Below are 9,405 nucleotides of genomic sequence, written 5' to 3' on the forward strand. Positions count from 1 at the left end.
CCTAAGAGGGGCAGATGGATGAGAGAGAGAGAAGCAATATGAACACACACCAGGAACAGACTGTTGGGTTCAAGTTCAAGCCAAAGGAACCAACAAATGAAAGCCCTTGTAACTGGCTCTTAGTACGCGTGTCTACTGCTTTGTGCATCAAGTCTCTCCTACAGTAGGACACTTGCATAGCTGTATGTGAATGGCAGTAGAGCCAAGCAAAGGGAGTAAGAGTGTTAAGAGGTTAAGGGGCTTTAGTCACATCACAAGGCTTTGGTTTGAATCCCAGGCTCTACCATCTATGAGCCATGTAACCTTGGACAAGAAACTTAATCTCTACATACCTTAGGTTCTTCATCTGTGAATAGCAATAATAAAAGAATCTACTTCTCTGAATTTATGTGAAGATTAAATGCGATAATGTTCCTAACAATATTAAAGGTCTCTATTAACATAAAAAGGTAGCCTGTCAAGAAAAGAAAGTAGGGTATATTTTCCTGCCTTTATTCTTCTCTAGATATGTCAGCAGATAACTGAAGAGTACCAACAACAACTAATAGAGTTTGTAACTATTTTTGATGACACATGGTAACTAGACTTATTGTGGTGATCATTTTGTAGTGTGCACAAATATCAAATTATTAGGTTGGTGCAAACGTAATTGCAGTTTTGGACCATGGTTTAAATCATGATAACTAGGCTCAAACATCATCTTTATTCATCAAAAACATCATCTTTATTCATCAAAATAGGAACCATTACAATCAATGCATTTTTGCCAATGAGAAATAAGTTTGTTTATTCCTGTAACATAAAAATCCATGCTTCGGGATTCGACAAACTCTTGGAAAGCATTTTCTGCATCCTGCTGGTTGTGGAAGTGTTTCCCTGCAAAAACTTGTCAAGATGCTTGAAGAAGTGGTAGTTGGTTGGTGAGAAGTCTGGTCACCAACCTGACTTATGAGGCAAAACCTCATAGCCCAAATCGTTCAACTTTTGAAGCGTTGGTTGTGCGACGTGCGATTGGGCACTGTTGTGGAGAATAATTGGGCCCTTTCTGTTGACTCTCATCAATTTGTTGAGCACACTTCTCAGGTGTAATGGTTTCGCAGGGATTCAGAAAGCTGTAGTGGATCAGACCAGCACAGACCACCAAACAGTGACCACGACCTTTTTTTCTTGGTGCAAGTTTAGCTTTGGGAAGTGCTTTGGAGCTTCTTCTAGGCCTAACCACTTAGCTGGTCATTGCCAGTTGTCATAAAATCCACTTTTCATTGCACGTCACAATCCGATCGAGAAATGGTTCATTATTGTTGCATAGAATAAGAGGACGACACTTCAAAATGACAATTTTTTTTATTTGCGGTTAGCTCATGAGGCACCTACTTATCGAGCTTCATCACTTTTCCAATTTGCTTCAAATGCCAAACGACTGTAGAATGGTCATCATTGAGTTCTTCGGCAACTTCTCGTGTATTGAAAGAGGATCAGTTTCGATGATTGCTCTCAATTGGTCGCTATCAACTTCCGATGGCCGGCCACTATGCTCCTCATCAAGGCTCTGGTCTCCTTTGCAAAACGTCTTGAACCACCACTGCACTGTACATTCGTTAGAAGTTCCTGGGCCAAATGCGTTGTTGATGTTGTAAGTTGTCTCCACTGCTTTACGACCCATTTTGAACTCAAATTAAGAAAATCGCTTGAATTGCTTTTTGTCTAACATCATTTCCATAGTCTAAAATACTTATAAAATAAACAGCAAGTAATAAGTCATTAGCAAAAAACATAAAGTGAGAAATGCTCATTAAAATGATGTATAACATAACCAATTTATTTAAGAATGTATTCCAATATCAAAGGCAAATTTCAACAATGCAAAAACCGCAATTACGTTTGCACCAACCTAATATGTTGTACACCTGAAACTGTTATAATGTTATATGTCAATTAGTATTCAATTAAAAAAAAACAATGGGGAGTGTGACTGGAGATTTTTGTTTGCATTCTACCCTTAGCTTGGGAGTGCGGTGCATGTGGCAGCCTGTTTCATAGCAGCATGCAAGGGAGGCAAGAGTCCAGCTAAGCCTTTGTGCTTGTATTATTTTGATATTTTGGACATCCAAACAGCACAATTGGTCAAGGTCATATATTATTTCACCACTTATTCAACTTCTTGACTACAACAAATTATGTAAGAGTTTAAGCATCACATAATATCACATCTAGCAAAAACTAGAATATTCATGTATTGAATTCTGCAAAGGTAATTTCATGTCAATGATAAGAAAGATAGAATAAAGGGTGCTAAAAGAATTGTGAAGTTGCAATACATTTGAGGTTGCTAAGGCAATTGCCAAATGGGTGCTAGGCTATTTGAACTAGTCAGCCTTGGATATATTTTAGAGCTATGGATCTAATATTTATAAGATTGTCATATATCATTTAGCTTGTTCCCTTCACAATTCTAAAGCCTTTTATGGAAGAGGAGACCAAAGAATTGTTGGGCACAAACAATTCAGCATTTCAACCAGCTACTTTACCTGTCTGAAATGGTTAGGGTAGCCAGATGAGGAAATTACTTCCTGGGTTTTAGACCAGGCACTGTTGGATGGAGTGTTAATCTTTCTAAGTTTTGAATATGTTATCTTGTTTCTTTGCCTAAAGTAGTCAAAAGTATCTACGCTCCCTTCAAATGGTCTGTTTGTAATTGTCTCAAGAACCTCTTTTTGGATTATTAAACAATTAAAAATGTTTCCTTAGAGCAAAAGAAAAATCTTTAAAGTGAATAGTTTTAAGATGAAACCCATGGAGAATACCTGAGCGTATCTATTGACTAATTCCTACTTAGGCTTGTAGTGATATAAATGCCCTGGATACAGCTTCTTGTGGTAGAGCTTAGTTTCTTACTAAGAGGCTTCTAATGTCCACTTCGGAGTTGATGGAAGATTTAGGAGCTCTGCAGTGTTTTCTGGCCATAGCTTCTGGGGATGCCATCTGTGTAATGATTACCATCTTGAGAAGTGCACGGTGGCCTCCACACACTGGCACAAAGCCTCATTGTTGATATATTTACTGACTGACACAGCAGAGCTGGTATTGACTCCCATCTGGTCATTTTCTAGTTCTGTGCAAAAGGCTGCAGTACCTTCAAATATCTTCCCATGAACCCTCTGTAATGTCCCGTGAATTCCCAGGCTTGTTTGTCATGACTGCAAGGTCAACTCTCCAATGCTACGTGATGTGACTTTCCATGCCCTTTCGTGAGATTTATTTTGAAGTTTCTGAATACTCTATTAAGGTGGTGCCACCTTTTGTATTCTGAACATGGGTGCTGTATGTGAATGTAAGTGTAGATTTCAAGGGCATACATTTTAGTCATAGAATACACAAATCCTTGGTCAAGAATTTCCAGACTCTTGTATAATAATGTGGACAGTAATATATTTGCTTCTTTGTACTTTCAGGCTCTATAACAACTTGAGTACATGCATGGAACTTTCTTCTCTAACTGCCTTCACAGCGCCACCTATGATGCATGTTGAAATAACCAAAAATTAGTAAATAAATAAATAATTAAAAAATAGAAAATTTGCATTGATATGGGAAACTAGGGACTATCACCATTTCTCTGCCAGCTACTTTGACTAGACTACCTATAATGTAGATGGAATGATACTGAAAGAAGTTATCATGGGTTGGTATAAAACTGTCTTCTACAATATACAGTAAAGTGTTCTGCAAAAAGTGAAGTATCTGGTGGAATCCAAATAACACCTATTAAATATAGTAGACCCTGGGACTAATAGGAGCATTTTCCTTAGAATTTATTTTTCTTTGAAGGCTGACACATTTAGGTGTGGCTGCACTGAGAAGTTGTGAGGTTTATGCAAACAGCTAAACCATAGACAATGCAGTAGCAAAACAGGATTCTAGCTGAATACCAGCAGTTATTTTCCCTAACCTGAGAGCAGCACTAGAAAGGAGGCTGGGACAGCCACAAAAGGCAAATGGTAAGAAGGATGGGACAACAGAAAGCTGGGTAGAGCCAAGCGTGGCAACCCCATTCCCCCCAGACCCCAGAACATCAGCTTAGATACTGTGGTATGAACGTCTTGGATCTTTTCCCCCCATTTCTCAGGTGGTTATATCTCAGTATATAGTTCTTCTACCGGCCCTCTAGCATGAGGTCTGGAAAAATGTTTCTCACCAGGAAGATAGGATTGAGAGGTAATCCACTCTTCTGATCCTAAGCAAATATGAGGTCAGGAGATCCAAATATTCATTCAAAAATAATAACAAGGGAGAATAAAATAAGTCTTTCAACATAAAATAATAAGGAAAATATAGGACTTACAAGTTGAAGAACATTTTTAAAAAACAATTTTTTTGAGATGAAGCAGAAGTAAGTTTATAACATCTACTTTGTACACCCCATAAAATTCTAGAATACATGGACTTCAAGAAGAGATAATGATGAAAGGAGAGACAGGAGAAAGGAGGATAGGAAATGTCTTATGTTTATAAACAACAAGATGAAAAAATAATATAATAGTACCCTAATAGAAGATACAAAATATCTCCTACAAAAGCAAGCAGAATCTGCACTAAAGAAAATCAATTTGGATATGGCAGTTAATTGAGAACAGTTTGCAAAACTTGGGAGAGATGAAAAAATACGATGGATTTCTGGATTCAGAGAGGAAATCCAACACATAGATATTTTCTGTACTTGAAGAAGAGAGAAACAAAAGAAAAATAATTAAACAATCAAGTTTGATTGTAAAATGGAAGTAAATGTTGGAGATTTCAGAAGGAAATTAGTGAATTCAAAGACCTTACGATGTGCCTAGTAAAATTAATTGAAGCGAACAATAGCTAGATACAATATTGGGAAATTTATGATTTCAAACATTCAAAAATGATTTTCATAATCATTCTGTCAAACATGTTGAAAGGAATAAAAGTCAGAGGGTTTCTAAATTTTATTTGGTAATTTTAAATGCCAGAAAAATGATAATGGTGATGATGATGAATGACAATAAAAATAATAACAAACACTCCTTGAGCATTTTCATGCATCAGGTACTGCTCAATATGTTTCTACATAGGTAATCAAAACTTCATAACAAATTTTTACTTAAGTGCTTATATTCTCATTTTATAGAATGTTTTCAATAAACACTGCAAAGCCAATAGAAATAAATTTAAAAATTGGAAAAACAACAAGAATGAAAGGAAAACAAGGAATCGTAAAAGGTACAAAATCTAAGACTAGTATAAGTAAGACTAGCCATGTAAATTATAATAAATATAATTAAGTTAAATCTCTCTGTTTTTTAAAAAACTTACATTGAATAAACCAAATGAAATAGAACCAGAATCAAGCCCAATTATATGCTGTCCACAAAAACAACCTACCCCCTGATATCAAACTTAGAAAGTTTAAAAGTAACAGGATAGGCAAAAATATTTAAAACAAATAAAGACAAACAGAAATAAAGATAAAATTCATATTTTAAAGTAGAGTTTAATAAAAAGAGCTTTAAATGGAATAAAGAGGTTAATTTTATATTGAAAAAGTTAGCAATGCCTTAAAGCTGACCAGTATACAATCATTGTGGGAGACAGAAATATCTGTATATTTCAAATTTCAATGGCAAAACCCAAATAAGAATATAAAAGATTTAAATGCTTTCAAAATAGATGATTTAATAGATTTAACTAATACTCTGTTTCCTAAAGCACAGATAATATATTTTATTCAGGTAGTCAATGAGTAGTTTTCAAAGTATATTAGAAAAAAAAAACTCCTAAAATAAATGCAAAGTAGCAAAAAGTGTGCATAGCTCACTGTCTGACTTGAGTGTAAGAAGTTAAGTATAAACATTAAAACCACCCCCTTGTTCTAGCATTTGAGAATTAAAGGAGAGCTACCACAAGTTTCCTAAATAATTGCTGGTTAAAGCAGGAATCAAATCTAAGTTTCAATGTTTAGAAAATAGGAATAGTGAGAATAGCACATATCAAAATGAGGGATTCAGTCAAAGCTGTAATGATAAGGCAAATCAATATGCTTTATGGATTTATTTAGAAAACTTATTGAAATAACAATGAGATTAATAAATAAAAAGAGTGTACTTTGATCAATAAATAATAGACATTTGATAATACTCAACCTCTATTCATTATGCAATCTTTTGATAAATTAATAATAGAAGAATACTCCCTTAATATGGTAGGGCAGATCTATTATAGTTAATGAAAAATTTAATGGGCCACTCCCATTAAATAAGGAATAAGACAAGGATGTCTGCTATTATTGCTATTATTTAACGTGTGTTAGAAAGCTCTAGCCAATGCAACATGTAAAGAAAAAGAATTCAGATAAAAAAGTATTATAGAGAGGTGGTGTGGGTAGGTGAAACGGGTAAAGGAAGTAAAAATGTACAAACAAACAGGTATAAATTAAATAAGTCATAGAGATGTAATGCACAGCATGAAAAGTATAGTTGGTAATACTATACTGCATATTTGAAGGATGGTAAGAGAATAAATCTTAAAAGTTCTCATCACAAGAAAAAAATGTAACTATGTATGATGACAGATGTTAGACTTATGGTGATCATTTTGCAATATATACAAATATCAAATCATTATGTTGTACATCTGAAACTAATATAATACTATATGTCAATTATATTTCAATTAAAAAAGAAAAAGTATTATAAAAGAAGAGATTTACAGATGATATGAATTCTCTATGTGGAAAATCCAATAAAATCAACAGAAAAACTAGTAAAATAGAATTCAACAAAAAGGTCAAATACAAATAAATTATAGCAACAGTACTAATCAAAATATATAAATGAAGCACAAGTCTCTTTAGAAACACAAATTTATAAAATTGCTTGAATAAACTTAAAAAGGAAGGAACTCATTAAACTTATTTTTAAATTTATATGGAAGAATCAATGTTTATGGAGAGCTAAATCTACTTTGAAAAAAAGCACAAAGAGTGGATATTTGTCTTAATAGATATTGTCATATTATATATATATATATATATATTCTATATATATATACATATAGTTACAGAATTTGGTGTAAAGAAAAATAGACCAATAGAACACTCTAGAGATCTCAGAAGCAGCCTCGTGTTTATGTGAAAAATTAATATAACAGAGAAGGGCCCAAGGGATTAATAGAAAAGAGAAGACATGTTTGGTAGATGATGTTGGGAAAAATGTCTCACTGTATAAGGAAAAATAAAACATGATATATTAAAAAGGATTCCAGATGGATTGAAATGCTAAATGTAAAGATAAAATTCATGAAACTGTAGAACATAATATAGAAGAATATCTTAGTTCTTCTTAATTGTGGAAAAGTACAACACTCCAGAATCATCATATTAAAATGGTTAACTTGATTAAATCACAATAAAGATTTTTTTTTCAATTTTGAAAACCACTGGGACTAACATCTAAAATATGCATGAGCTTTATATGAACAAAAAAGAACCAGATATAAATTCCTTAGAAAAATGGTCCTGGAATATATGTAGAGGCAATTCATAGAAAAGGAAACCCAAAGGACAAATAACCTTAAGAGAGATGCACAAAATCATTAGTAATTAGAGGAATGTAAATTAAAATAACAATGATATATCCCTTAAGACCCATCAGATAGATAAAATAAGAGCTGATATTGCTAAGTGTTGGTGGGAGAAGGGAAGATAGGAATACGCAGGCTCTGCTTTGAAGTACAGAATAACATAGACAATCTGTGGTGAAGTAGGAATACTTCACCAAATCAAGGAAAGGTATGTCTATGGTCAGCAATTTTACTCTTTACAAAACCATAAGTGAAAATGAATAAAGGCAGCGGTTTTCAACCTGTGGGTCATGACCCCTTTGGGGGTCGAACGACCCTTTCACAGGGATCGCCTAAGATCATCGGAAAACAAAAAGATATTTATATTACGATTCATAACAGTAGCAAAATTACAGTTATAGAGTAGCAACGAAAATAATTGTATGGTTGGGGGTCACCACAACATGAGGAACTGTATTAAGGGGTTGCGGCATTAGGAAGGTTGAGAACCGCTGAATACAGGTGTTCCTTGAAGCATTGTTTGTGATGGTTGGAATTTGGAGGCGCTAGATATATAAATATTATAAATGTGTACTAGGGAAATCTGTACCAGTTAAGATGAATGAACAATGCTTTGATGTGTATTCACAGCAACATGGATAAATTTTAAAACCCTTGGTTGGAGTTAAAAAAAAAGAAGAAACAATGAAATTTACAACACACAGTAGCATTTATGTAAATTAACAATGCACACAAATTCACATTTCACAGAAACGTGAAGTCTTGAAAAATATATAAAAACAAATGCAAATTGTTATATTTGAGAGTAAGGAAGAAAATTGAAATAGTAAATAAAGGTCAAAGGGAATAAATAAATGAATAAACAAGAGAGGAAACTAGCAACAAAGAGTAAAAGAAAAAAGGAAGGAAGGAAGGAGAAAAGAAAGGAAGGAAGGAAGAAGGAAGGAAGGAAGAGAAAAGAAAGGAAGGAAAGGGAGAAGGAAGGAAAGAAGGGAAGATGAGAGAAGAAATTTAGAAAAATTAATTTGAAATATGATTGGGTAAGATGTACTTAGTGCAAAAATAAAGATAGAAATATTAAAAATAAAATGGCAATAACTACATATCAATCAACAATTATTTTAATGTAAATTAATTAAATTCTATAATTAAAAGTTAGTATGGCTGAATGAATAAGACAACAAGACCCTTACATATGCTGCCTACAAGAGACTCACTTCAGATTGAAAGGCATACACAGACTGAAAGTAAAGGGATGGAAAAAGATATTTTATGAAAATGGAAACAAGCAAACAAAAAATGAGGTAGCAATACTTATACTAGACAAACTAGACTTTAAAACAAAAGCTATAACAAGAGACAAAGAGGGACCCAATAATCCCACTTCTGGGTATTTATCCAAAGAAACCAAAACGCTACTTTGAGGGGACATGTGCATCCATATGTTCATTGCAGCATTGTTTACAATAGCCAAAATGTGGAGGCAGCCTGGAGGTCTGTTGATGGAAGAATGGATAGAGAGTATGTGGTACATATATACAATGGTATATTGCTCGGACAGGGATGCGAATGGGTTCTTGCCATCTGCAGCAGCATGGATGGACCTGGAGGGTATTGTGTGAATGCAGTACGACAGAGAAAGACAGACGCAATGTGGTTTTGTTTATATGTGGAATCCAGAGAACAAAATAAACAAAACAGAAACAAACTAAAAAATCAAAGAACAATTTGATGGTTGCCAAATGGGAGGCATTTGAGGGGGTCGATAAAAAGGTGAAGGCATTAAGAAGTACAAATTGGTAA

General features: G+C 34.0%; 1 pseudogene; it reads right to left on the reverse strand.

The window, feature by feature from the left end:
* Positions 1-724: 724 nt before the first annotated feature.
* Positions 725-1,720, reverse strand: LOC109386007 (histone-lysine N-methyltransferase SETMAR-like; annotated as a pseudogene).
* Between the last annotated feature and the right edge of the window lie 7,685 nt (positions 1,721-9,405).

This window comes from Hipposideros armiger, unplaced genomic scaffold, assembly GCF_001890085.2.
Source record: "Hipposideros armiger isolate ML-2016 unplaced genomic scaffold, ASM189008v1 scaffold_127, whole genome shotgun sequence".
NCBI lineage: Eukaryota > Metazoa > Chordata > Mammalia > Chiroptera > Hipposideridae > Hipposideros > Hipposideros armiger.